Source organism: Schistocerca cancellata, chromosome 11 (assembly GCF_023864275.1).
Source record: "Schistocerca cancellata isolate TAMUIC-IGC-003103 chromosome 11, iqSchCanc2.1, whole genome shotgun sequence".
Lineage (NCBI taxonomy): Eukaryota > Metazoa > Arthropoda > Insecta > Orthoptera > Acrididae > Schistocerca > Schistocerca cancellata.
Window position 1 is genome coordinate 45,416,963 of NC_064636.1, and position 17,384 is coordinate 45,434,346.

The 17,384-nt window shown below is 44.7% G+C and overlaps 1 protein-coding gene across 1 annotated transcript in view; it reads right to left on the reverse strand.

Annotated features, from left to right (window-relative positions):
- Nucleotides 1–17,384, reverse strand: part of LOC126108165 (uncharacterized) — a 150,414-nt gene that overhangs the window by 113,905 nt on the left and 19,125 nt on the right. The gene's annotated exons all lie outside the window — the stretch shown is intronic.

Sequence of the window (17,384 nt, forward strand, 5' to 3'; positions counted from 1 at the left end):
ATGGCTTGCATTGCACAGGAAGACGTGCATTTATCTCCAGAGTTCACAGTAGGAAAGTAGAATTACAAAGTGGGGCAGTGTCGTGTGAAACTGGGATCAATATTAATTGAAGTGGGAAAGCTGAAAGTGATAATGTTGTAACCATTCTCTGTGTAGTATTTCATATTGTTGTGTGGTGTATGTCATGTAATTTGGGTATGTGTGGTTTCCATGGGTGTGTAGCGAAGTAGTTTCAAAAGATTAGTGGGTTATGCTTGTTCCTTCTGTACCGCTCGGTCTGGAGGAAAGTTTCGTGATGATGATTGTGAGAGTCGAAGTGTGAGGTATAATAAAAGATCCACCAACCTATCCAGAAAGTGCACTGTAGCGTTAAATAAATTACGAGACCATGATATAGAGATTCACTAATGTAAAGCCATGCCCACTGGGCGGAATTTCTCATATGTTACTGTTGTAGGTTATAGAATTTGTGTGTTTAGGTTAGGGAATTTATCGGAATAAATCAGATAGTGAAAAGAAAGAGATTGGTAGACTATTCCTTCAAATTGTATGTTGTCATAATGTCCCGAATTTATAATGTGTGCGCCATTCATATTCAGTGGGATGGCCACGTGTTAATAAAAGCCGTCAAATAAAAGACAAAAAGAAAATGTGGTACTGCCAGTGCGTAGTGTACAGTCAGAGTTCTGTAAATCACTGATAGTCAGATATGCGTTTCCGTTGCGTAGTAATCATATAGGAGGATAACTTGTAACTTAAGTGAGAGTACTAGAGCTAATATTACTCGATAACTAAGAATGAATCCACTCGCTTGGCAGACCACTCATCTTGCAGGCCTGACTGCTTGATGCCACAGTATGAGCAAGGCATGTGGGTGCCTCTCACCCGTAACATTGCGGTCCAATGCCCTTAATATCGGTTTGCTGCAGAATTCTTGAACATACAGAGGGGTCGAAAAAATGTATCCACTGTTTGAAAGTCCATAACTGGCAAACTAATTGACGGAGTTGTCTCGTCTTCGGTAGTGCAATAGTTTGTAGATCCGACAATTGCCACACAAGCGTTCTGTTGCGTTGTTTTGTTTTGTCAGATGACAGTCGCCAGATAGTGTTTTGTTCTTAGTTGCGTCTAGTTACCCGAGTAAACATGCCTGGCGCAAGACTTACATTCGATGAAAGGAAGTGCCCAGAGCCATTTGAACCATTTTTGAGATTCCTGATCATAAAGCAGTGGCTATAGTATTTACATGTGGTCCAGTTGAAACGTGTTGGAAGTTCTTTAACAAGCGTCAGAATCACTGTTCTTTAGTGAATAGTCATTTTTTTCACTGTGAATTCATGTAGTTCACCGCTTTAGCCGGCCGTTGTGGCCGTGCGGTTAAAGGCGCTTCAGTCTGGAACCGCGTGACCGCTACGGTCGCAGGTTCGAATCCTGCCTCCGGCATGGAGGTGTGTTATGTCCGTAGGTTAGTTAGGTTTAATTAGTTCTAAGTTCTAGGCGACTGATGACCTCAAAAGTTAAGTCGCATAGTGCTCAGAGCCATTCACCGCTTCCACAGGACTGGAAGACAAAATAGCAATTTCGAACGCAGCATTAGTTTTCTGACGATTCCACAAGAATACGCGTAAAATGCTTTAGTAAGCTTTTGTAAGAAAGGAAATTCGTTTATGTGCATAATGTCAGGTATTTACACAAAGTAAGGACATACGTTTTCTAACTTTTGCTTAATCCAGCTCAGATACCGAAACGATATCAACATAGGAAGCATAATATATTACAAAACATCGATTGTACTGGTGTAGTGAGCTAGATATTAACGATACGTCGTCTCAAAATCTTACTCATTCACCAAGTTTTACGTCCAAGGACCAACATCCATCCTAACTAATGGAAATACCTCTGGAAGTATTTTACAGTAATTCACTTATTCAGCTGAGATTGCCGTCACTTTACTTAATCTGTAGGATACAAAAAGGACTTATCTGAGCATATGTCAAGGTCTTGACTTCTGCATCTAGTAAAAAGCACAACAGCAGAACATTTGATCAAAGAAAAAGGTCATAAATTATCCACTATAAATGCGTAATAACGTACTCGATTCGTGCCCCGAGTCACGTGATTTAAATGTTGATTTCAGCTAAATGTCCTCTTGCGCAGTCTATTGTTAGACAGTGTTACGACTGCGAGAAAGATTATCTCTGACTCGTGATACAAAAACTCTATTGGTGTAGTGTACATTACGTGTACTACGGACTTACTTCCTTCTGATTTACCAATTGCGGAGAATATGATCGCAGCGGAACTGTAATTAGCGGCATTGTATATAATTTCACTGTTTGTGATAAGGTTTCATCTCATAGAAGAGGACGATGTACTCTGAAATGTAGCTATGAAGATCATTTCGGGAAAAATATAGTTTCATGAATGGAAAAGATACATTTAATTCTTTGGTTATTTTAACTTCACCCTTGACTCGTAGGGCAACTTGTATCCTGAGAAATCAGTAAAGCCTGCGCCACGGTCGTTAACGCTCTGCTTAGAGAGATTAATTTCTGGACTTTTGTCGAAATTGATACACAAGTTGGACACTGATTCCCATGCTGCGGAGTGTGTACGTCATAGCACCCAAGACGGCTTCCCCACGGCGTACGATTTTGCCTCCGAGTATTTTAATAATTTACGGAGTCGACGATCGCCGGAATTCTGCAAAGCCACATAAATTTTATTCCAGGTGCTGACTTCAACATCGAGAGGCAGACAGAGTATGATTACGAACTGTAACTGTCTGTAATTTTGTTTTATACACTTGAGAATTCAAACAGGCATTAAATTAATACCGGGAAGTGTGGGAGATATTTGTGTTAAAAATTTTGGAGAAGCGACTTCTCTCGCCAAAAAGTTTCCATTCAGGTAACTCCACTATGTCATCAAAAGTATCCGGACATCTCCAAAAACTCACTTTCTTCATATTAGTTGCATTGTGCTGCAACCTACTGCCAGGTACTCCATATCAGCGACCTCAGTAGCCATTAGACATCGTGAGAGAGCAGAATGGGGCGCTCCGCGGAACTCACGGATTTCGAACGTGGTCAGGTGATTGGGTGTCACCTCTGTCACTCGTCTGTACGCGAGATTTCCACATTCCTAAACATCCCTAGGTCCACTGTTTCCCATGTGATAGTGAAGTGTGAACGTGAAGGGACACGTACAGCAGAAAAGCGTACAGGCCGACCTCGTGTGTTGACTGACAGCGACCGCCGACAGTTGAAGAGGGCCGTTATGTGTAATAGGCAGACATCTATACAGACCATCACACAGGAATTCCAAACCTCATCAAGATCCACTGCAAGTACTATGACAGTTAAGCGGGAGGTGAGAAAACTTGGATTTCATGGTCGAACGGCTGCTCATAAGCCACACATTACGCCAGTAAATGCCAAACGAAGCCTTGCTTGCTGTAAGGAGCGTAAACATTGGACGACTGACCAGTGCAGAAACGTTTGTGAAGTGACGAATCGCGGTACACAATGTGGCGATCCGATGGTAGGGTGTGGGTATGGGGAATACCCGGTGAACATCTGCCAGCGTGTGTAGTGCCAACAGTAAAAGCCGGAGACGGTGGTGTTATGGTGTGGTCGTGTTTTTCGTGGAGGGGGATTGCACACCTTCTTGCTTCGCGTGGCACTATCACAGCACACGCCTACATTGATGTTTTAACCACCTTCTTGCTTCCCCTTATTGAAGAGCAATTCAGGGATGGCGATTGCATCTTTCAGCACGATCGAGCACCTGTTCATAATGCACGGCCTGTGGCAGAGTAGTTACACGACAATAACATCCCTGTAGTGGACTGGCCTGCACAGAGTCCTGACCTGAATCCTACAGAACACCTTTGGGGTGTTTTGGAACGCCGACTTCGTTCCAAGCTTCACCGATCGACATCGATGCCTCTCCTCAGTGCAGCACTCCGTGAAGAATGGGCTGTCATTCCCCGGGAAACCATCCAGCACCTGATTAAACGTATGCCTGCAAGAGTGGAAGCTGTCATCAAGGCCAAGGGTGGGTCAACACCATACTGAATTCCAGGATGACCGATGGAGGGTGCCACGAACTTGAAAGTCATTTTCAGCCAGGTGTCCGGATACTTTTGATCACATAGTGTAGATATTATTCAATCATAATAATGTACCTTCAGTTTGTTGGGAAGAGAAGTTAAAGTATAAAATGGTACGTACAATAAAGCCTTTAGCCTGTATTGGTTTTAACTCTCCCAACCACGCCCACACCGCCACTCGCTCAAAATTATGTCCATGCAAGTAGGTGGTTTATCTGCAACGAATTCCTTTCTCTAGCATACCCCCTGCGGACACAGCCGTTGTGTTCATCACCATCTGGTGTACGCACTCTGAACGGTAACAGATGGTCAATGCGGAAGCTACGAGATATAAACAGTGAGTCGTTTGCACAGTTAGGTTCAACTACGCATCCGGAGCGCAGCTAAACTGTTGGCAAAGGAGGCCTGAGGTACGAAGATGCGATTGAAATACTAAAACATCGGTAGACCGCCGATTCCTTACAGAATCTAACACCCATGTGTAATACAGCTTCAAATTTCTAATAACTTTACATCAGCGTCTACATCTACATCTACATGGATACTCTGCAAATCACACGTAAGTGCCTGGCAGAAGGTGCGTCGAATCACCTTCACAATAATTCTCTATATTCTTTCACTCTCGAACAGAGCGCGGAAAAAAACCAACACCTATATCTTTCCTCTGATTTCCCTTATTTTATGATGATGATCTTTCCTCCCTATGTAGCTCGGCGTCTACGAAATATCTGGAGAAGAAATTTGGTGGTTGAAATTTCGTGAGGAAGATTCCATCGCAAAAAAACGCCTTTTTTTTATTTTTTTATTTTTTAAGGTTGTCTACCGCAACTCCTGTACCATGTCCGTGACACTTCCTGCCCTATTTCACGATAATACAAAACGTGCTGCTCATATTTGAACTTTCTCGATTGTCTCCGTTAATCCTTTTTGGTGACGATCCCAGACTGCGCAGCAGAACTCCAATAGAGGACGGACAAGCGTAGTGCATGCAGTCCATTTACCAGACCTGTTACATTTTCTAAGAGTTCTGCCAATAAAACGTAGCCTTCGGTTTGCCTTCCTCACAACATTTTCGATGTGTTCCCTCCAACTTAAGTTGTTCGTAATTGTACTTCCTAGGCATGGACAAGAAATAAAAACTTTGAGGTTCGCCGATGACATTGTAATTGTGTCAGAGACAGTAAAGGACCTGGAAGAGCAGCTGAACGGAATGGGCAGGGTCTTGAAAGGATGGTTATACGATGAACATCAACAAAAGCAAAACGACGATAATGGAATGTACTCGAATTAAATCGGGTGATGCTGTGGGAATTATGTTAGGGAAAGAGACACTTAAAGTAGTAAATGAGTTTTGCTATTTGGGGAGCAAAATAACTGATGATGGTCGAAGTAGAGAGGATATAAAATGTAGACTGGCAATGGCAAGGAAAGCCTTCCCGAAGAAGAGAAATTTGTTAACATCGAGTATAGATTTGTGTGTCAGGAAGTCGTTTCTGAAAGTATTTCTATGGAGTGTAGCCATGTATGGAAGTGGAATGTGGACGATAAATAGTTTACACAAGAAGGGAATAGAAGCTTTCGAAATGTCGTGTTACAGAAGAATGCTGAAGATTAGATGGGTAGATCACACAACTAATGAGAAGGTATTGGTTCAAATGGCTCTGAGGTCAGCAGTCCCCTAGAACTTAGAACTACTTAAACCTAACTAACCTAAGGACATCACAGACATCCATGCCCTAGGTAGGATTCGAACCTGCGACCGTAGCGGTCGCGCGGTTCCAGACTATAGCGCCTAGAACCGCTCGGCCACTCCGGGCGGCTGAGAAGGTATTGAACAGAATTGGAGAGACGAGAAATTTGTGGAACAACTTGACTAGTGGAAAGGATCGATTGGCAGGCATCAAGGGATCACCAATTTAGTATTGGAGGGCAGCGTGGAGGATAAAAAACGTAGAGGGAGACCAAGAGATCAACACACTTAACAGATTCAGAAGGATGTAGGTTGCAGTAAATACTGGGAGATGAAAGAGCTTGCACAGGATAGAGTAGCATGGAGAGCTGCATCAAACTAGTCCTGGACTGAAGACCACAACAACAACAACAACAGGTATTAATGAGTGCAAGTGTTAGATATATGATGTCAGGCACTTAGGCGAGACAAAATTTATAAAAGGTTTGAAATTTAAAATTTGTTTGAAGTCGCTAATTGCTCTTATTTTGGAACACTGTAAGTACATAGTGTAGGTAATTTTGCGTTCCATTTTTAAGTGAAAGCTAATTTTTCATGCATCTCAGTGTTTCATATCTCCTACAGTCATGCGTCTTAGTACGTATAATTTAGCGTCTACATTCAGTGGTAGACGTGGATAGGCCTACTGTCTGCAAAGTACGTCGGGAATAGTGTGGGTTGTAAAGGAGCAATAAATTAAAACTTCACGTCTCATGCTGAAGTTTTAGTAGATGTAAAGCGAAAATGTAGTAGGCGATGAAGTTCCTCCGTTTCAGTATTTTGTGGGGGGTTGTTGCCGAGAAAAAAAAGTTTCCTAAAGCTCTGAGATTGTATTTAAAGTTTGTAGGTAGTGGTTATATGCTCTCTTTCTTAGGAAACCACACCCTGCCTGTCTGACTCATGTTAATGTAGGCAAGTATTTGATGCATTTCTGAAAAAAACTATTTGATGCAGGACCTTAATATTTTTACTGTATGTTACATGATGCTAATAGAGTCAACCGTACTAAAATATACTTTATCCATTTTATAGTTTTTAAGAAATACTTTTTTAAATTTATTAACGAAAAATATTAAGTTTTTTCTGCAGAAAATATTTTTGTGAACTTTCTAATGGGGGAATATTAATGAATGTAGTACCAGAGGTGGCTTTTTATGTTATGCAGAGTCTCTGAAAATTTCATTCATTTATCTATGATAGTTTCTGTTATATGGGGCATATGTGCTGAAAATTTTAGTTTGTGGGAAATTGGCTTTAAAGAAAAAACTTTTGAAATTTGTTTCTTACAGTTAATTAAAACTGTCCTGCTCCATGTGATGGCCCTTTTTTGGCCTCTAGCAGGTCTTCCTGCTTCTTTTTCACCTTCCTCCATATGGCTTAGAGTTCACCACATTGTTGTATGCCTTACTGTCACCATCGCCCAAATATTTGGTGTACCGTACGCCTCTTGTTTCTACGGAGCGATGAAATATTTGTTGTACTCCATGAACTCCCACACCACCATTTGTTCCTCTAAAATTAGCCACACAGTTGTGTTCTTTATGTTCATTGACTTTACAACATTTGCAATATTTAGACATTGTCTCCACATCTAACGCTTTACTGGTGTCTACACTCGTGGCAGTCACTACTCCATTCAGAGGAGTATGTCCTCTTTTCTGCCAACTCCCATCAAGTGCAACTGCAATATCCGAACATCCATCATCTTCTTCCACTGCTTCCTTAGCAGCCAGTTTCATGCTTTCCTCACCGACCTCAGATACAGCTTCCTCTAATACTGGAGTCAGGTTTTCAAATTTATTTGGTGGTTGAGGTAAGTTCATCACTGAAAAGAACGTTCTCCCTGCAACCATGCCCTTGCCAATGGATCGTAAGACATAAACTAATCTAGTATTGATTTCATAAGGGCCACTTGCATCTAGTTTTGAAGAACTCATAAATGAAATCACAGCTGAGCATTTAGCGCAAATTAAATCCAAACCAATTGCTAGGCCATTTTTCCCACTGGCACTCTCACAAATTTTCACACTCTGTGACTCACCTCACTGTCTGCATTGTGCAAATTTAGAAATTACATCTGATAATATTCTCAAATTTATAATAATGTTACTGCACCCCTTGTCACTTACAGTAAATTCGTTGTAACTCTCTTGAAATGGTGAGAGCTTCTTTGATAATGCACTTGTTTTTCGGTGGTCGTCGACTCCGTAAATTATTAAAATACTCAGAGGCAAAATCGTACGCCGTGGGGAAGCCGTCTTGGGTGCTATGACGTACACACTCTACAGCGTGGGAATCAGTGTCCAATTTGTGTATCAATTTCGATAAAAGTCCAGAAATTAATCTCTCAACGCAGAGCGTTAACGACCGTGGCGCAGGCTTTACTGATTTCTCAGGATACATATTTCCCTACGAGTCAAGGGTGAAGTTAAAATAACCAAAGAATTAAATATATCTTTTCCATTCATGAAAATATATTTTTCCAGAAATGATCTTCATAGCTACATTTCAGGGTACATCGTCCTCTTCTATGAAATGAAACCTTATCATAAATAATCAAATTACATACAATGCCGTTAATTAGAATTCCGCTGCGATCATATTCTCCGCAATTGTTAATCAGAAGTAAGTCCGTAGTACACGTAATGTACACTACATCCACAGAGTTTTTGTATCACGAGTCGGAGATAATCTCTCTCGCAGTCGTAACACAGTCTAACAATAGGCTGCGCAAGAGGACATTTAAATCACATGACTCGAGGCACGAATCCGGGTACGTCATTACGCATTTATAGTGCACAATTTATGGCTTTTTTTCATCAAATATTCTGCTGTTGTGCTTTTTACTAGATGCAGAAGTGAAGTCCTTGACATATGCTCGGATAAGTCTTTTTTTGTGTCCTACAGATTAGGTAAAGTACAAGAAATATCGATTGTATAATTGAATTACTGTAAAATACTTGCATAGATATTTCCATTAGTTGAAAGTCAGGATGGATGTTAATCCTTGGACGTAAAACTTGGTGAATGAGTAAGATTTTGAGACGACATATCGTTAATATCTAGCTCACTGCACCAGTGTATTCAGTGTTTTGTAATATACTACGCTTCCTATCTTGGTATCGTTTAGGTATCTGAGCTGGATTCAGCAAAAGTTAGAAAACGTATGTCCTTACTTTGTGTAAATATCTGACATCATGCACATAAACGAATTTCCTTTCTTACAAAAGCTTAGTAAAGCATTTCACACGTATTCTTATGGAATCGTTAGAAAACTAATGCTATAATCGAATATGTTATTTTGTCTTCCAGTCCTGTGGAAGCGGCGAACTACAAGAATTCACAATAAAAAAAGACTATTCACTAAAGAACAGTGATTCTATTGCTTGTTAAAGAACTGTCAATACGTTTCAACTTGAACACACGTAAATACTATAGCCACTGCTTTATTATCAGGAATTTCGGAGAAAGTGACTGCACTACTGCATGTGTAAGAGCTGTATTAGAGTTCGTTGAATTATCAAAATCATTGCTTGATTTCAGCTATAAATGAGAGAAACTGTAACTGTCAGCTCCTCTGTCACACAGCGTGGAATGACAGGAACTCTGCTTTCTACCCCGAGTCACGTGACTTAGATGTAGGTTTCAACGAGCGGTTCTAGGCGCTACAGTCTGGAACCGTGCGACCGCTACGGTCGCAGGTTCGAATCCTGCCTCGGGCATGGTTGTGTGTGATGTCCTTAGGCAAGTTTAAATAGTTCTAAGTCTAGAGGATTGGTGACCACAGATGTTAAGTCCCATAGTGCTTACAAGGGAACCTCCCCATCGCACCCACCTCAGATTTAATTATAAGTTGGCACAGTGGATAGGCCTTGAAAAACTGAACACAGATCAACCGAGAAAACAGCAAGAAGTTATGTGGAACTATGAAAAAAATTAGTAAAATATACAAACTGAGTAGTCCATGCGAAGATATGCAACATCAAGGACACTGGCAGGCAAGGAGTGCCGTGGTCCCATGGTTTGCAAGAGCAGCAACGGAACGAGAGGTCCTAGGTTCAAGTCCCCTCCGACTGAAAAATATAATTTTTTATTTTCAGTTTATGTGACAAACTCTTATGTTTTCTTCACTTTTTTGGGAGTGAATATCACATCCACAAGAAAACCTAAATCGGGAAAGGTAGAAGAATCTTTTCACCCATTCGTCAAGTGCACAAGTTAGGTGGGTCGACAACATATTCCTGTCATGTGACGCACATGCCGTCACCAGTGTCGTATAGAATACGTCAGACGTGTTTTCCCGTGGAGGAATCGGTTGACCTATGACCTTGCGATCAAATGTTTCCGGTTCCCATTGGTGAGGCACGTCATTTCGTCTACTAAACGCACGGTTTTGCGGTGTGGTCGCAAAACACAGACACAAACTTATTGCAGTGAACAGAGACGTCAATGAACGAACGGACAGATCATAACTTTGCGAAAATAAAGAAAGTAAAATTTTCAGTCGAGGGAATACTTGAACCAAGGACCTCTCGTTCTGTAGCTACTCACGCTAACAACGGGACCACGGCGGTCCTGAGCTCACGTTTGCCTTGATGTTCCCTATGTTGCTCATGGACTACTCAGTGTATATTTTCCTAACTTTTTCATAGTTCCACACAACTTCTTCCTGTTTTCTCGATTGATCTCTGTTCAGTTTTTCAAGGCCTATCCACTGTGCCAACTTATAACTAAATCTGAGGGGGGTGCGATGGGGAGGTTCCCTCTTAGAGCCATTTGACCCGTTTATCCCTCCTGTAGACCAAGACTACTAGAAACGGAAGATTTCCATCCTTTAAAACTTCCACCGCGAACTTAATATTGGGATGCACAGCTACAGGCGGTGTATAAAGGATCTCCCCAGAGTTAGTGCGACGGCTTACCCAACTGAATATGACGGTCATTTCAAGACGACGTTATTTTCAGGCTGGAGACCCGAAATGAATATCAAGCATACAGCAATATACACTCCTGGAAATGGAAAAAAGAACACATTGACACCGGTGTGTCAGACCCACCATACTTGCTCCGGACACTGCGAGAGGGCTGTACAAGCAAGGATCACACGCACGGCACAGCGGACACACCAGGAACCGCGGTGTTGGCCGTCGAATGGCGCTAGCTGCGCAGCATTTGTGCACCGCCGCCGTCAGTGTCAGCCAGTTTGCCGTGGCATACGGAGCTCCATCGCAGTCTTTAACACTGGTAGCATGCCGCGACAGCGTGGACGTGAACCGTATGTGCAGTTGACGGACTTTGAGCGAGGGCGTATAGTGGGTAAGCGGGAGGCCGGGTGGACGTACCGCCGAATTGCTCAACACGTGGGGCGTGAGGTCTCCACAGTACATCGATGTTGTCGCCAGTGGTCGGCGGAAGGTGCGCGTGCCCGTCGACCTGGGACCGGACCGCAGCGACGCACGGATGCACGCCAAGACCGTAGGATCCTACGCAGTGCCGTAGGGGACCGCACCGCCACTTCCCAGCAAATTAGGGACACTGTGGCTCCTGGGGTATCGGCGAGGACCATTCGCAACCGTCTCCATGAAGCTGGGCTACGGTCCCGCACACCGTTAGGCCGTCTTCCGCTCACGCCCCAACATCGTGCAGCCCGCCTCCAGTGGTGTCGCGACAGGCGTGAATGGAGGGACGAATGGAGACGTGTCGTCTTCAGCGATGAGAGTCGCTTCTGCCTTGGTGCCAGTGATGGTCGTATGCGTGTTTGGCGCCGTGCAGGTGAGCGCCACAGTCAGGACTGCATACGACCGAGGCACACAGGCCCAACACCCGGCATCATGGTGTGGGGAGCGATCTCCTACACTGGCCGTACACCACTGGTGATCGTCGAGGGGACACTGAATAGTGCACGGTACATCCAAACCGTCATCGAACCCATCGTTCTACCATTCCTAGACCGGCAAGGGAACTTGCTGTTCCAACAGGACAATGCACGTCCGCATGTATCCCGTGCCACCCAACGTGCTCTAGAAGGTGTAAGTCAACTACCCTGGCCAGCAAGATCTCCGGATCTGTCCCCCATTGAGCATGTTTGGGACTGGATGAAGCGTCGTCTCACGCGGTCTGCACGTCCAGCACGAACGCTGGTCCAACTGAGGCGCCAGGTGGAAATGGCATGGCAAGCCGTTCCACAGGACTACATCCAGCATCTCTACGATCGTCTCCATGGGAGAATAGCAGCCTGCATTGCTGTGAAAGGTGGATATACACTGTACTAGTGCCGACATTGTGCATGCTCTGTTGCCTGTGTCTATGTGCCTGTGGTTCTGTCAGTGTGATCATGTGATGTATCTGACCCCAGGAATGTGTCAATAAAGTTTCCCCTTCCTGGGACAATGAATTCACGGTGTTCCTATTTCAATTTCCAGGAGTGTAAGTCACTTACCAATGGAATAAATTGGAAGTACAGAGAAGCTAAAGCGATATGAATGAAGGAAGAACGTGAACAAATAGAAAGAGCGATGAAATTCGGAAGGGCAGATTGAGCATAGGAAATTCAAAACAGCCTTCTGTGAAAGTTCCTGGCAGATTGAAACTGTGTGCCTGACCGAGGCTCGAACTCGGGACCTTGCCTTTCGCGGGCAAGTACCCAAGCACGACTCACGCCCACGTCGTCTGCCAGTACCTCGTCTCGGTCCGGCACACAGTTTTAATCTGCCAGGAAGTTTCATATCAGCGCACACTCCGCTACAGAGTGAAAATCTCATTCTGGAACCTTCTGTGATACTAAAAGCAAAGGAGTAAAGATTGAAAGTGAAAGAGGAATTGCACTGTTAAACGCAGAGGAGAGAATGAATAGATGGAATGAGTAAACTGAAGCCGTCTTCGAGGACTCGATATGGAAGACATAGGTGGTCCAGTATCACAGTCAGCTGCTCTAGGGACTTAGTGACCATCAAAATGCAGCAATGTGACGAAGGTATCACGAGGAAAATTATTTTGGCCTCAGCATACCTTACGAAGATAGTTCTACCCCTCCCTTGGAGGTGAGGAGACTGGTAGAGACTTGCCAACTGCTGGTGGCGTGCGACGCCAATGCCTACAATCTAGTATGGGGCAGCAAGGACACCAACAGTAGAGGTGAGAACCTTCTTGAATTCCTCTTAGCTAACAACTTAGAGGTCCTGAATAGGGGCAATTAACCTACATTCAGGAATAGCAGAAGGGAAGAAGTAATTGACATAACATTTGGTTCCATGACGATGGGTAGCTATGTCAAACACTGGATATTGGTGTTGGAGCCATCCTCATCGGACCACGTGAACATTAAATTCAAGGTTGAAATGGGAATCAGACAGACCATGACTTATAGAAATCCCAGGAAAACAGACTGGGAGACATATAGGAGGGACCTTAACTTAGGCTTATCGGAAATTAAAACCACGATAAGGAAGCCAGTAGAATTTGAGGAAGTAACAGAGGCTGTTACCTCTGCCATAGTGACCTCATATCAGGACAATTGCACAATCATCAGGAAGTGCACAAATAGGAGTGTTCCTTGGTGAAATAACAAATTGGAAACGCAAATAAGACAGTTACGGAGACTTAATTACTTTGGAATACACTATGGGAGAGGCAGTGATCAATGTCTTACAAATATTTACTATTAAAAACAATCTTGATCAGGATTTATTTATCAAGGTGACCGGTTACGACCACTACTGTGGTCATCTTCAGACCATTGAGTAGGAACCTCTTTCTGTGGGAGAATCACTACTGGATTCTCCAAAACATTGGATTCTTCAACAGTAAGAGGTTCCTACTCAATGGTCTGAAGATGACCACAGTAGTGGTCGAAACCGGTCACCTTGATAAATAAATCGTGATCAAGACTTTTTAATAGTAAATAGGTACGGAGACTGTTTAATACTGCGAGACGTAAAGGACAATGGGCTAAATATCGAGAGGCCCTTGTCAATTACGATCTTGCAATAAGACAAGCAAAGAAGGCATCCTGGAAGGCATTCTGTGAGAAAGGCACGGCTACACAAGTCAGACTACACAAGATTCTCACTACAGTACCAACTAACCCAGGAGGTACGTTGAGGAAGGAGGATGGGGAATATACACTCCTGGAAATGGAAAAAAGAACACATTGACACCGGTGTGTCAGACCCACCATACTTGCTCCGGACACTGCGAGAGGGCTGTACAAGCAATGATCACACGCACGGCACAGCGGACACACCAGGAACCGCGGTGTTGGCCGTCGAATGGCGCTAGCTGCGCAGCATTTGTGCACCGCCGCCGTCAGTGTCAGCCAGTTTGCCGTGGCATACGGAGCTCCATCGCAGTCTTTAACACTGGTAGCATGCCGCGACAGCGTGGACGTGAACCGTATGTGCAGTTGCCGGACTTTGAGCGAGGGCGTATAGTGGGAATGCGGGAGGCCGGGTGGACGTACCGCCGAATTGCTCAACACGTGGGGCGTGAGGTCTCCACAGTACATCGATGTTGTCGCCAGTGGTCGGCGGAAGGTGCACGTGCTCGTCGACCTGGGACCGGACCGCAGCGACGCACGGATGCACGCCAAGACCGTAGGATCCTACGCAGTGCCGTAGGGGACCGCGCCGCCACTTCCCAGCAAATTAGGGACACTGTTGCTCCTGGGGTATCGGCGAGGACCATTCGCAACCGTCTCCACGAAGCTGGGCTACGGTCCCGCACACCGTTAGGCCGTCTTCCGCTCACGCCCCAACATCGTGCAGCCCGCCTCCAGTGGTGTCGCGACAGGCGTGAATGGAGGGACGAATGGAGACGTGTCGTCTTCAGCGATGAGAGTCGCTTCTGCCTTGGTGCCAATGATGGTCGTATGCGTGTTTGGCGCCGTGCAGGTGAGCGCCACAATCAGGACTGCATACGACCGAGGCACACAGGGCCAACACCCGGCATCGTGGTGTGGGGAGCGATCTCCTACACTGGCCGTACACCACTGGTGATCGTCGAGGGGACACTGACTAGTGCACGGTACATCCAAACCGTCATCGAACCCATCGTTCTACCATTCCTAGACCGGCAAGGGAACTTGCTGTTCCAACAGGACAATGCACGTCCGCATGTATCCCGTGCCACCCAACGTGCTCTAGAAGGTGTAAGTCAACTACCCTGGCCAGCAAGATCTCCGGATCTGTCCCCCATTGAGCATGTTTGGGACTGGATGAAGCGTCGTCTCACGCGGTCTGCACGTCCAGCACGAACGCTGGTCCAACTGAGGCGCCAGGTGGAAATGGCATGGCAAGCCGTTCCACAGGACTACATCCAGCATCTCTACGATCGTCTCCATGGGAGAATAGCAGCCTGCATTGCTGCGAAAGGTGGATATACACTGTACTAGTGCCGACATTGTGCATGCTCTGTTGCCTGTGTCTATGTGCCTGTGGTTCTGTCAGTATGATCATGTGATGTATCTGACCCCAGGAATGTGTCAATAAAGTTTCCCTTTCCTGGGACAATGAATTCACGGTGTTCTTATTTCAATTTCCAGGAGTGTACAAAGACAGCACATGAGACGCTGGAATTGCTTCTCAAAACTCACTTTCCTCAATATGCTCTGCCGGATAACACAGACCAGTATGTGATCCCAGAGACACAACGGTTGTCAGGCACTCGAAGAGAGGACTGGGAATCAGCCAAGAAGTGTGTGAACTTCAACAAAATCCAGTGGGCGGTGGGAACATTCCAGCCATTCAAGTCACCTGGCCCAGATGGAATTTTTCTAGCTCTCCTGCAACAGGCAGGAGGAAAGCTATTAAGGATCCTATGCAGGCTATTCAGGGTTATCTTAGCAGCAGGAATCATTCCCAATGTTTGGAGGCTAGTGAAAGTTCTCTTCATTCCAAAGCCAGGGAGAGTTGATCATACCAAGGCCAAGGATATGAGACCAGTCAGTCTGTCCTCCTTCATTCTCAAAACATTGGAAAAACTGGTTAATGTATATGTTGGGAGAGGAGGCTAAGTAGGGTCCCGCTATACCTGGACCAACACGCATGTCAACCAGGTAAATCATGTGAGACAGCTCTCCGCCAATTCGTCGGTAAGGTGGAAAAAGCACTTCACTTCCAAGAAACAGCCCTCTGCATCTTCCTGGATATCGAGGGGGCCTTTAGTAACACGACCTTCGATTCCTTGGTAAGGGTAGCAGAGGTGCATGACCTGGGGACCATTATATGTAGGTGGACCAGGGCCATGCTTAGTGGAAGGACGGTAGGGGCTACCATGATGAATGAAAAGATGGTAATTAAGACCACTAGAGGCTGCCCACAAGGAGGGGGAAAATCATCGGGTAAAACTGAAGTGATATCAGGTGGTCCCCAGGGAAGCGTCCTGGGACCTCTGCTGTTCCTGATCTATATAAATGACCTGGGTGACAACCTGAGCAGTTCTCTTAGGTTGTTCGCAGTTGATGCTGTAATTTACCGTCTAGTAAGGTCATCCGAAGACCAGTATCAGTTGCAAAGCGATTTAGAAAAGATTGCTGTATGGTGTGGCAGGTGGCAGTTGACGCTAAATAACGAAAAGTGTGAGGTGATCCACACGAGTTCCAAAAGAAATCCGTTGGAATTCGATTACTCGATAAATAGTGCAGTTCTCGAGGCTGTCAATTCAACTAAGTACCTGGGTGTTAAAATTACGAACAACTTCAGCTGGAAAGACCACATAGATAATATTGTGGGGAAGGCGAGCCAGAGGTTGCGTTTCATTGGCAGGACACTTGGAAGATGCAACAAGTCCACTAAAGAGACAGCTTACACTACACTCGTTCGTCCTCTGTTAGAATATTGCTGTGCGGTGTGGGATCCTTACCGGGTGGGATTGACGGAGGACATCGAAAGGGTGCAAAAAAGGGCAGCTCGTTTTGTATTGTCACGTAATAGGGGAGAGAGTGTGGCAGATATGATACGCGAGTTGGGATGGAAATCATTAAAGCAAAGACGTTTTTCGTAGCGGCGAGATCTATTTACGAAATTTCAGTCACCAACTTTCTCTTCCGAGTGCGAAAATATTTCCTACATAGGTAGGAATGATCATCGAAATAAAATAAGAGAAATCAGAGCTCGAACAGAAAGGTTTAGGTGTTCGTTTTTCCCGCGCGCTTTTCGGGAGTGGAATGGTAGAGAGATAGTATGATTGTGGTTCGATGAACCCTCTGCCAAGCACTTAAATGTGAATTGCAGAGTAATCATGTAGATGTAGATGTAGGTGTGGGAGTTTTGTCTCCTCTATTGTGGAATCTAGTGGTGAACGAACTCATTGAGGAACTAAATTCTAGACAATGCTTCTGCCAAGGATACGCAAATGACCTTGTCATAGTAATACTTGACAAATTCACTGACACAGTCAGGGATATGGCACAAGGAGGGTTGGACATTGTGCAAAAATGATGCATCAAACTGGATTTGAGAGTCAATCATAAGAAGACTGTTGTGGTGCCATTTACGAAGAGAGATATTCAGCATGCAAGTTGGAATCTAAAGCTCTTCCATGAAA